Here is a 12,429-nt window from a genome sequence, read left to right on the forward strand (position 1 = left end):
TTATCTGTCTGCGCCGCTCTGTTGTTACAGAGACGGTCCGAGCGCGGCCTCGTCGTCCGCCGTGTGGGAGGGATTCAAATGTCCTGTGTTGACATGTTCACTGCTGCACTGTTCCGAATGTCGCTAAACTGGCGCATAGAGCCACACTACTGAAGAAAACACAAGGAAGAAAATGTTATTAAAGCTTTGCTGCTTAAGTGCTTAAAATGTATTCTTTATTTTTTTTATTTCTTTACAGAATTTTGACTTATTTCTCAAGCTTATATTTCACTTTCTTTTTTAATTCTCAGCTCTAATGTCTCTATTGACTAAATGTCAACGTTGCTTATATTAAGACCTTTAACTTTATGGCCCATTTGGTTATCCATAATCCTTAACAAATGATTATCACTGATAGTTATTAATTATTAAAGGAGCTGGGAGCTGATGTGTGTCAGATAAGTTCGGTGCTCCACCTTTTTTACAGCAAATGATAGCCAGTTCGTTGATATCAGTCTCATGAAATAAGATAAACTATTAATTTGGAATTAGGATTAATAATTAAATTATTAACAATCACCAAAGTTAACAGTAAAGCTTGAAGAATTTCAGAGATCTTCACACAGACAAAGCTGACATTTCGTTTTTTTTTTGTTTGTTTGTTTGTGAAACATTAATAACAGCCAGTGTGATTCCAAAGATTATAGTTAATCACAGCAGAAATCAAAACAACACAGATTCTAACTATAGATGTTGGGGTGTATATGAGTGTGTATGTGTGTGTGTGTGTGAGAAAGAGAGAGGAATAAAACAAGTGAACTACAAAACCCAACATGGCGGACAACAAAAAGACTACAACGAAATGACAGATCAGAGTCTTCTTGACATGTGGCTGCCAGACAAAGAGGACAGAAGATAGTCTGAAATGCTCTCTTCTTTAGGTCCAACTCTGTTGAAAGCCAGTGTGTGGATGAATCCAAACGACTCGTGTTACAGGTTCATGAAGCGAGATTAACCTGCAGAGCCCTGTGCTGGGATGAGCCACAGCGAACACCAGTTACAGACTGACTCAATAACCTGCACAACTAAACTCATCACCAGTCAGCGCGGTCACGTTAATAACTCAACACATGATGGAAATCAAACAGCGCAACTTGTTCAGACTGGTTGAGACGTTCTTTCGTGTCTCAGAAGGAGGAGTCGGTTTGTCGTCCGGGGAGGAGCTGGACTGGTTGGGATCCAGGAAGGCTTTTTGGTGGTCCTGCTTTCTGGACGGAGAGCAGAAGACAGAGCGAGCTTTGGCTTTTTTTTATCATAATTAGATAAAATGATGTTATTTAATATGGTGACGTCCAGCAGTTTCACATTTTTTCCACATGATCGGTTTTTCTTTTTTTTAATTATTATATTTGTGTCCATTTGTTGATTTTTTTCCATCCACTATATTTATACCACTTCATCCTGTTCAGGGTCGCAGGGCACTGAGACCAAACCCAGCCAACCAGGGCTGAGACCACACACACACACACACAAGGGGAGAACATGGAAACTCCACGCAGAAAGCCCCCGTTACATTTACAACTGCCAATATTTCGCATGTATTTGAGGAATTCGGTGTCCACTTTGACTTTTCTTTCAACCTTTTAACTAAATGCAATAATTTAACATCAACTCTCTTTCTCACAGAGAGGTGAGGACTTCCAGCAGCCCAAACACCGCTGTGTGTTTCCCTCCTCTCCTGCTCGCCGCTCGCTGCTGCGTGATCCAGCTGCCGGAGCTGGTGTAGCGCTCTGTAAACTCCGCGGCAGGACGGTGGGAAATGACGCAAGTGAGGGAAATATTGAGCGTCTGAAAAAGCCATCTGCTCCGTTTGGCCCCTCGGCCGGTTTCGGGTTTCATCCCGGGCCTCTGGTTGCATGTAGCGCCGCTGCTCGTCCACACGCAGCCCCCGCCGCACGCTCTCGCCGTGATTACAGTAATTGTGTGGACTTTCGGGACGCGCAGAAACGCAAACAAGGACGCCGGTCGATTCGACTCACGAAAAAATGCGTGTAAACAGGGAGGCTGGGAGTTGAGTCAGATGTGCTCGGAGAGGGCAAACCGTGTCACGAGGAGCCAGATGTGGGTGAGCAGGAGGTGAGACAAAACAACAACTGGCGGGATTTTAGAGGTAGGATGAGCATGTTGTCCTCTCATTGGCTCTTGACACTCGAGTTCAGATCCAATGGGTGGGATAGAGAGGGAGCCACGCATAAGGCAAACATATCAGTTGACTAATACTGGAGTCAGATGTGAAAGAGGAAATGTGACCCAAAAAAAAAAAAAAAAAAAAAAGGGAAAGAAAACAGAACTGACCCTACTTAGAACCCCCGCCTCCATTTCAGGAGGGATTTAATGCTATCAGCACTGTACTGGACCTCAAAAATTACACCTGTTACTTTTCCTTACGACTCTTTTTACTGCTTTTATCACTCTCGACCTCCAGCTTATCGCCGCAGCGTTCGTCATTTACAGCAGCCATATTTCAAACCGCAGTCCTACTTCGGCTTTCCAGTTCACACTTATCTTCTTCCTGATGTTTTCATGTTACCCATGTGGCTCAAAAGTTGCTCATCAATGATTAATCACCTCAGAAATATGCAGTGAAGGTCAACAAAGGTCAGTGGCAAATTCATCCAAAACCTCAGCAGTTGCTCAGCGTCTCACTCAAATATTTGGAGCCCTGGATTCAATTGGGAGGCAACTTTCTTAAGACTGAGCAGGAAAAACAAATTCTCAATGAAGCAGCTCTTTTAGTTTTTAAATTTGCTCAAACTGGATTTTATTATTCTTGATCCGATGTGAGAGGTTGTGTTGTTCACAACTCAAGGCTGTGTTGTTTTTCTTCCTGAGTTTTTTTTTGTCAGCTCCTGCTGTTTTGAAATGTGACTGAACTGAAATGAACTCGTCCCGACTGTTCTAGATCAGTGGAAAAACTACCAAAGGTCCAGACGTGATCAAACCGAGGCTTCACGTCCCAAAACAATATTAAAGGCAGATCAAAACCAACAAAGCGAGCAACAGCAGCAGGTCGTTCAAAGGATTAAGGAAGAAGATGAAGAACAGACAAATTAGCAGAGACACGAGAACGCAGCGAGGTTCGTTCACGCCGAGCGGCGGCGGGACGACGAGGCATCGAGCGCGCAGGACCACGTCCAAACGCGAAACCAGAGACAGGTGACGAGGCGATGAACAGTGGAAACATGGCACGCCGAGTGGAAACAGACATCAGGCTACAGCCAAAACATGAACTATGCATGGAATACACGGAAACACGTACTGGAAAAACAACTCATAACAGCACATACCGAGGAAAATGAAGACAGAAAACACACGGAGGGAATATCACGATCCCACATGCATAAAGATGCCATTGCTATTTTTTTTCCAACTATTTTAAGAAAAAGTGCCTTTTTTGTGAAATCTCTCTTAAAGACCTGAAATGTAATCTTTTCTTGTCACTTCCATGTGGTAAGTACACATAAGGGGCTGTAAAGGTTCTCCACGGGTTACTGTTTATATCAAAACAAGATACCATCTAGAATGAATTCCTCAAATTGTTCTGAAAGACAACAGAATACAAGAAAAATAAAGTAAGATAGCTGTAGCTTCAGTTGTTCTGGAACACAGTCCCAAGATATACACAAAATTCCTAAAAGTGCATTTTGATGGTTGGTGAGGATTCAGAATGATGGAGGAGCTCACGGTTTGGATGCATTTCAATAAATATGCATTTTCCTCCGTCTACAAGGAGACAGAGTCGGAGCGTTTTCAAAAAGTTGTGTTTTCAGTGGATCTGGTCACTGCTGTCGGTGCCAAACGACGCCAAAGAAACCAAGAAAATGACTTTGTGCCCTTGTTTGCCGGTCGTTACGGTGAATCAGACCACATTACAGTCAGAAAGCCTGTGTCATAACTGAAGCGTCGTGCCAGCGGGACACTTCCTATGTGCCCTCTCGGTTCCGTACATTGTACGAACTTCAGGAGAAAGTAAGAAACGTCTTGTATAAGTGTGTAATGAATGGTGAATATGACTCCCTGTCTTCACTGAGAGCAGTGTGATTATGGAAGCACATGATTCATGAGTAGAGACACAGGCCGAAATTACTAATGCTGAAGATCAAAATATTTATACAACAGTCAGTCATATATTAAGTCACCCAAACTTTAGTTATTGGCACAATTCCTGTCTAAACAAAGAAGGTATGCTGGAAATCTTCATGGAAAAGCATTGTTATTTCCAGCATGATCCACTTTTAGTACTTTTTTTCCTAGAAATGATGCCGGTGAGCAGTTTTTCAAAAACAACATCCCTCACTACTGTTGCTGTGCACTGACATGAAAGCATCAGTTTGCACAACAGTAGCATCAATATGGTGAACACAGATTTTATTAAGAACCAGTATGATGTCCCGGCATGCATACGTGTGTGTGTTCATGTTATTTGTGGGCCATACTACTCTTGTTGGATCCAAAATGTCGTGGTTAACGTTTCCTTTTTTTGAGATTCTGACTCTGTCTCTGGTTTCAGGCTCCCTGACTTCCGCTCCTCGTCTGGTGTCTGGTTGCTGCTTCCTGCCCTGATGTGTTTCACCTGTGCCTGAGTGTGTGATTGTCTTCACCTGTTGGCTCTGGTATATGTTGGGTGTGTGTTGGTGGTTCTCTTTTCACTCTTGTTCAAAGTCAGTGTCCAGCACTTACGAGAGAACCACAATGCAAAGAAACCCAAGAAGAGAGACTTTCCAGAACTTCGAGCAGGTTCTGCTGTCGGTACCGGGTGTCTCCAGTATTTGGCTTCACTGTAATGGTTTTGGCAGGAGGTCTTTCCTGAGTAACACTTAGACAGTTGCAAGAAAATTCCATTGCCTGACACACCTACATGCTTCAGATTTTCTGCATAGAATTCAGTGTGAACATGCGGTTTCTTACGCAGAATGAGAATGACCCAAATCCCACTCTGATGCTGGATTAGCCACAGAGGGTGACATTTATTCATCACACTGCTTTTGTAACTTTTCACACTGAAAGGATCCATTCGAAATGCATTCAGCATTTAATAACTTGACAAAGTCCCTCTGATGTGCAGCCGGGTGAAGGGCTGCAGCTGCAGCCAGTATGAAGAAAGAGAAGTTCCATCCATAGTTTGACCAAACACACTGAAGATCCCGAAATACTGCAGCTACAGGTTTGACAATATCAGAAGTTTTCTTTTCGTTATGTAATTCAGGATTTAGGACTTTCTTGTAGGTAATTTTAAAAACTCTCACTTATCTGATTTGGAAGATCGAGAGCTGAACAGAAACAATGAAGTGCAGAATTATGTAATGTGGTTTAAATCGACTTCAAATCGACTGCCAAGAACAAAAAGTGCAGTTGGACTGCATTCTTTTGTGCAAAACTGCACAAGCGCTGTCAGGTTGTTGGGATCAGGCATGAATGAACACTGATCAGGGGCACCTTCAATTTCCCTGCTGGACTGAGATCTGAGCCTCTTCTGGAGATTCACATTTTTCTCCGGCAGGATTTCAGTACCCGTCAGGTGACTTAAGATCTGCGGTCTTGCATAATACAGTCAGACAACAACGGGCTGCAGAGACTTTCTGACTGTTTCTGAGATTCCTCACCTGTTCCTGTACTACAGTGCAATAAAAATGTATTTTATATGTTGTATCAGTAAAGTGAAGATTGCGATCGCTGTCTTCGTATCACCTCTATCTGCTCATCACAGAACAACTATGTGTTTGTTATAAGCACAATAAACTGGAAGTTATAGATTACAGAACATAAAGGTTGACCTTGACGTGACCTGCGGGGCAACGACCATAAATTTCAACATATTTCTGGGTTAGCTGAGCTGAAACAGTGGTCTGTTTACACACTCACCGATAACCTCTACAACTACAAAGACTCGGTGTCACTTACTTTACAGCCTTGCAAGCGTGAACACAAAAAATGAATTTTTTTTTTTTTTTTTTTTGGGGTCTCCGTTTGTGTGTTCAGTCTGCCAGAATTTGCCTTCGCTTGAGCGAACCCAGTGGCATGTTTGCACATTTATGTCGGACTCTCTGAAGAACACTGAGTACACTGCATATCAGCTAAAGACTGGACGTCCGAGTGTGTGTGCGCACACAGATCCAATATATGATTTCAAGTGGTTTAACATTGAAGTGAAGGAGAAATATTTGTCATGTAACAGTGAGGATGGTTATGAGCAAATGTGAAGCCCTAACACCGAAGAAATGTATCTTTTTTTTTAATTAAATTGGAGAAATGTGAAGTGGTTTGAAGAAAATCTTTTGACAAAAAGAAAAAAACTTTAGCGATCAAGTAAAAGTGCTTTGAAGAGCTTCAGAGACGAGTCGAACTGGAGGTAAATTCCTCTTAGCGTCCTGCTTCAGCAGTCAGAAAATGATTTAAAAAAAAAATTAAAAAAATGGATGTGAAAGTCATGGTACACTACTCAACAACTAACATTCTGTTGTTACTTTTTCCAGATCGGTTGCAGGATAAAGTCGGTGCGCAGCATGAATATGAGAATCAGTGACAGAGCGGAGCTTGAGCTCTGGCTAATGACGGTCTGCGCTGCTGCAGAAATGACATGTTGCTGGTAGTTAGTGTTGACTGAGCACTTCTCAGCTGTTACTCAACAATCATGACTGCACGCAAGTGAGAGTGGCCCTGTCAAGAATCTGTCGTACGTTTTGGCAGAATGATCGGTGACAAATATGCCAATTCAGATTCCGTTAATAAAGCAAAAAGACAAACAATTCTCGATCGGACACTGTTACGAAAAACCCACTGTGGACTGCGGTGAAAAGAATAATTTCCATTACAAAACAGATAGCGTGATTTGAACGTGCAGCATTTCTTATGTAACTGTGTCAAACTGCGTCGTAAACCCGAGAAAAAACTGAAGTCCCCTCCCCGCCCGGGTTACCAGGAACAATCAAAAAGCCCGTATGATTGATTAAAAAGTTTTACTAGAGCAAGTTTACTGTTTTCTCACTTGCAAACGGGTTTAATGGGGTTTGCTGGTACGCGTAAAAGCGGCTAATAGCTTACAGAAAACACAGCATTGTGTCCTGAAGACTTCAGCTCCACTGCTGATGCTTTCTCTGTTGTCGCCCTCGCTCAAGTCACATAACTCCGTCAGGTCATGTGCGCACTTATGTAATGAAATCTCCTTTTTGTGTGCGTCTTCAACCTGTCGGCACATCAGAAGATGAGGACCTGTGTGAGAATTCCTGTAAGATACTGCAGTCTGATAAAGGGTGTGTTCCCCTCGCTCACATGTTCCTGTCTGTCAGTGTAAAGGGCAAAGATTCGTAAGAATGTCTATACACTGAATTACACCGACTGTTCCTCAGCTTGTAAAACTTGTGACTGTTGTCATATGAGCCCGTAATAATACACTTACTTGTGTTTATAACTTATGGTTATGGTCACTGTTGAATGAAGGCTTTGTGTCAGCCATTCATCAACTATGAAATGCATGGAAAATGTATTTTTATCATTATTAAACAATGAGGTTTTCAGACTGAGAGGTCAAGCAAAAACACATGTCAGGGGGGTTAGCAGTTTTATTATTCAGTAATTCTTTGAGTAATATCTATTAAATGATATGCACAGAGATATAGCTCCTGATAATCAGAGTAAACTTCGGACCCTGATACGAGCCGGCTCGTTCCGGGACCTCAGCGCCTCCCCTGCTCCGGCAACGTTAATCTGAGTTTGGGGAACAGTTGATCCGGTAAAGTCGCCTATGTGCCACTGAAGTGGGGAGATTGTAACCCCAGCCAATGACATGCTTTAGCTCACCCCACTGCATTTCCTCTCCGGCTTACACCGTCTCTGTGATGCCGGCGAGTCGGTGCGCGGGGAGAGCGCGGCAACATAAACAAGCTGCGGCGTTCAGTCAGCAGCTCTGCATGCTTTTACAAACGTTTCCCAGCCAGAGGTGTGTTTTTTTTTTTTTTTTTTTCCAAGGGAATGCTTTCTATTGCATCTAATTCTTCTTGACAAGATTTGTCGCTTTCACAGGAAGCCACACGCGTTGAAGCAGCAGCACATCCACAGCCTTCCATATACGCCGCTTCCATGCTGCGATACAGAATCCAGAACTCAGCAGGAACCACAGGTGGAAAATCTATGAATTTGTTGATTTGTGATGTGATTTGCTAGGCAAATGCTACAGTAAAACCTCACTTTGTAAAGGGATCTGATGCCTCTGTTAACCTCTGACTGAATAAACAGGAACTGGTTCAGTTTCACTCATTTGAACAGCTGATATATCGTAGCACCCCTCCTCTACAGGCTGGACACGCTGAGTGAGTTCAGCCTGTTTTTCTCAGCAACAGAAGAACCTCATTACATTTACTATGAGATCCATCAAGACATAACATACACATTTTTCATTTTTCTTGCTGATTCGTGACTTTACAGTCCAGGACGTTGCTGATTTGCATACAAGGAAGCAGACTCAGGATTTCCCCGAGTTCCCAATCAGCTGACGTGACAGGTGGAGCTGCATCAACAGCTCCTGGAGTCATTTCCAGCCGATAACACAGATAATTCAAACATTCAGTTTAACATTTATGTTGTAACTCACGATAACGGAGACCATATATTACATTTTAGATATTTGTACTGGCCTGCTGTTCTTAATGATCATAAATGTTACGAGTGTGACCCCATTAGCAAAGAGATTGTGATTCAACAGTAGTTCTTCCCAAAGTTCCTCTAAAGAATGGCTGAAAACCCACACCTAAAAGGAACCTGGGTGAACAAAACCTGGGCACATCAGTTCCGCTCTCTCCCTTACTAATAAACTGAGAATTTCAACCGAAAATGTTAAACTGAAAGTGTTGTTTTTCAATATTAATATTCAAACATCCACAGCTGCGACCACACATTGTGAGTGCATCACATAAACATTTAGTAATTGTCAAAGAGAGTGGTAAAGTGTACTTTTTGATGATATTTTTATCCTAATTTCATTCGTGAGGGAAGTCCTGTGGCTAAATATGATATTCCAGCCATGTTGGGAAAAAGCAGCTGCTTTGTATCTCTGTGTGTCCTGAATTTCCAGAATGAATTGCCCACAATTTTAAACACTTTTCTGCTATAATAGATGCACAAAACCTTTAAAAACAAACAAACAAACAATCACTAGTTTATTCAGTCAACAGCAGCTGCATCATCAAAATACAAGTCAACTTCTGTTTTTTTTTTTTTTTGTTTTGTTTTTTAAATAGAAAGCTTTTTTCGCTTCCAGCTGTTTTTCAGACATTTACAATCAATGGCGGGGAGTAGTGAAGCTGATTTAGTGGAATGTGTTCGCAGAGACACTTTACGGTTTCTTTTTTTTTTTTTTTTTTTCTTGTGGCGCGTCACACGAAGCGTGCATATGTGGCTCTACACTGCAGACCTTTTATGAGCTTGTGGTGGATGCTGCTATTTTCCAGGCTGTGGTTGGCTGGAGTAAAAAGCCTCGGGACAGGATGACACCGAAAATACTCAATAAATGTTGCAGCTCAAACCTGGACAATCAGCATGAAGTGAAATTTCTTGCCATGAGTTCCTTCCTTAATTCCAGATCATCGAAAACTAAATTAGCATCAGTAGGTACCTCTGCATTTATTTTCAGGGTCAACAAACTGGTTTTGTGTTCAGCAGAGCAATAAATCAGTGAAACCTCAGCACCTTGCCTTGAGGCTCTAACTTTACTCAACACTTTTTCCCTTTAAATTTATTTAAGTACTCCCTATAGTTTTTTAGGGTGACAGTAACTCTTTGTTCTATAATAGTGTGGAGAAAGTTTAAAAATGGAAGAATTTTTAATGCTGAGGCAATGAAAAATAACTGCAGTTTGGGTTTGGAGTTTGCAGTGTTTTAAAACGGGTTTTTACTGAGATGGTGCGTTTCACAGATGTCACCCAATGGTACACTTCTTTATTCATGGATTCCAACCACTGACATGTCATTTTCTCAGACACGCCAGGGCGTGATGTTGGTTTCAGTGACTTCCACGTGGACACGGACGGTATGCAAAAGACCCGATCGAGCCCTCGAACCTTGGGATTTCAAGACGAAGCATTTGACAAACTGAACTAAATCTCTTTACTGGACGTGTGTGTGGTCAGTGGCTCTTTGTAACACTAGAATAGAGAGTAGGGGTGCCAAACTCGTCTTGGTTGAGGGGCTGCATGGAGCCCAATTTCATCCTGAGTGACAGAACTGGTAATATAGTAACCATAATAGTAGCCATAACACTTTTAAATGTACATATTTTTCTTTGTTACGTGATGAAAAATGCTTATTTTTTTCACAAAACTAAACAACTGCTTCCAAAACTGACTAATATCTCAACATAACATTCAGTCTAATTAAATCTTCTGGTGCAAAACTGTGTAAAATGACCAAAACACTTCTCCTAAAGCTGCTGCATTCTGGATGTTGTGACAAACTCACTCTGACACCATGGCTTCGACTCTAACATCGATCAACTTTGCTTTTTCACAGCGACGCAACGAGCTGTCATTACAACATCAATGATATCTCAGTTTGAGTGTCACTTTTAACAAATTCTTTTTTTCTTTTTTTCTTTCTTCTAACCTGTCCTGTCCAGCATGGAAGCAGCAGAATGGCAGAATGGAGGTCTGGCTGCTGTTATGTGCCCGACAGAGTTGCTCTTCCAAGAGGAGCTTATAAGTATCAAGCTCCTCTTGTTAACATGCTTTCTTAATGTGTTTTATTTATTTATTTTGTGCACTGATAAATGATATTGCTGGACCTGACAGGGAGACAGAAAGACAGGTGACGAGACGGAAAGTGAAAGAAACAAACAAGTGAACAGACAAGCAAACAACAACAAAAAAAGGAGCGGAGAGAAGGAAGAAAGTGCAAAGATTTGATGGTCTTTTGATTAATATCGACTCTCCAGACAACCGGCTACTGCAGCTGCATAAAGATATGACAGAGGGCATCCGACGGACTTTTGTTGGAGATTATAGCTGGTCATGAACCGGGGGACGTGCAAACTGAGGATCAAGGTATGAATTTACACCAGAGCATCAGGAGAGACCTAACACAGAAAGCCATCAGTCCAGCCCACTACAAGAAAACAAGGTAATCGAGTCCAAATGCAGAAAATGAAGAGTGATTAAAGATCAGCGTGTTCTTGCAAATGTGAGAGTGATCATGCCTATATGACCTCTGACCCGAGAAGACCAGAAGCAGGCCAGAAAGGCCCTCAGGACCCAGATCTGAGCCACTCCCCCAGGCAGACGTCCACACACCGGTCCAGAAGGGGGCAGGGGAAGGCCCCGGCTGCCACAGGGAGCCAAGACCGGCAGGCGCCGGCCCCCCCAGGCACCTGACGCCCAGGGCAGGCAGAGCCGAGAGGCCAAGAGCCCAAGAGCCGACCCCACCCACTCAGGCAGGGGACCATGACCTTACCCAGGAGAACCGGCTCACACGGGTGGCTACCCGCCCCAGGCCAGCGACCCCCCCCCCCCCCAGTGTTCCAGCCGCGTACCCCAAGATCCAGGGTATCACAACCCCCCAAAACCCACCCAGCCAGTCAACCTTAACCCAAACAAACTCACATTCCCGCGTCATCCATCCGTCATGTCCCCATCCCCCACAGCTGCAGACAGACATGAACCCCCCGGAGCCAGCAGCTCCCCAACCCATAGCCGGCCCAGGGGACTGGCCACAGTTAACAAACTCAATTCAGTTATTTGTTATCTTGCTTGGTAGTTTGGCAGCCAGATTGGAGCTTCTTGCGGGCCAGTTTTGGCCCACGGGCCTTACGTTTGACACCCCTGGTGTAGATATGGGCTCCCGCTAGAACAATAAAAAGGATCACATGAGTTCCTCTATGAATCATGAGTCTGTCCTGAGTTGATGGCTTTCTGCTGCACTTGGAAATGAGAGTTTCCATGCTCATGTTTTCCATTTTCCGTTTCCCTCAGTAGCCAGGATCTTCTCCAACCTGCAGCCATAAATAGATGAATAGATGGATATGATGGAGGACTGGTGTACATGTTATTCTCTTGATGACTGCACTGATTTTGTTTGTTTTCCTATAAACAACTTTCTAATTACTGTTTGAGTCACGGTCTGGTTTCTGATCTTATAAAAATAGCATTTTGCTTCCACTGACCTTGTTATGACCATGAAAAAGAATAATTTTGTGAACTGAATTTTGAGTCTGCCTGTCCTCCGATTTTCAGATTCGGAAACACAAGATAAAGAAACGCACAAGCGCTTCCAGTAAATTAGGAGCCTGATTGTGCAGGTTTCCTTCCCAGCAAGACGCAAAGGGGAAAAAGTTGAAACAATAGAACTAGGAAGCTGTTCTTCAGTCATTTCACATGGTAAAATCACTGTACGGATCCTCCATCTAAA

General features: G+C 43.0%; 1 long non-coding RNA gene across 1 annotated transcript in view; it reads left to right on the plus strand.

The window, feature by feature from the left end:
* Positions 1–2,941: 2,941 nt before the first annotated feature.
* LOC115406966 (uncharacterized) overlaps positions 2,942–12,429 on the plus strand; it is a 153,982-nt gene continuing 144,494 nt past the window's right edge. The window contains exon 1 of the long non-coding RNA XR_003933584.1: positions 2,942–2,971. This is a non-coding gene — a long non-coding RNA (uncharacterized LOC115406966). The remainder of the gene's footprint in view (positions 2,972–12,429) is intronic.

Source organism: Salarias fasciatus, chromosome 19 (genome assembly GCF_902148845.1).
Source record: "Salarias fasciatus chromosome 19, fSalaFa1.1, whole genome shotgun sequence".
Taxonomy (NCBI): Eukaryota; Metazoa; Chordata; class Actinopteri; order Blenniiformes; family Blenniidae; genus Salarias; species Salarias fasciatus.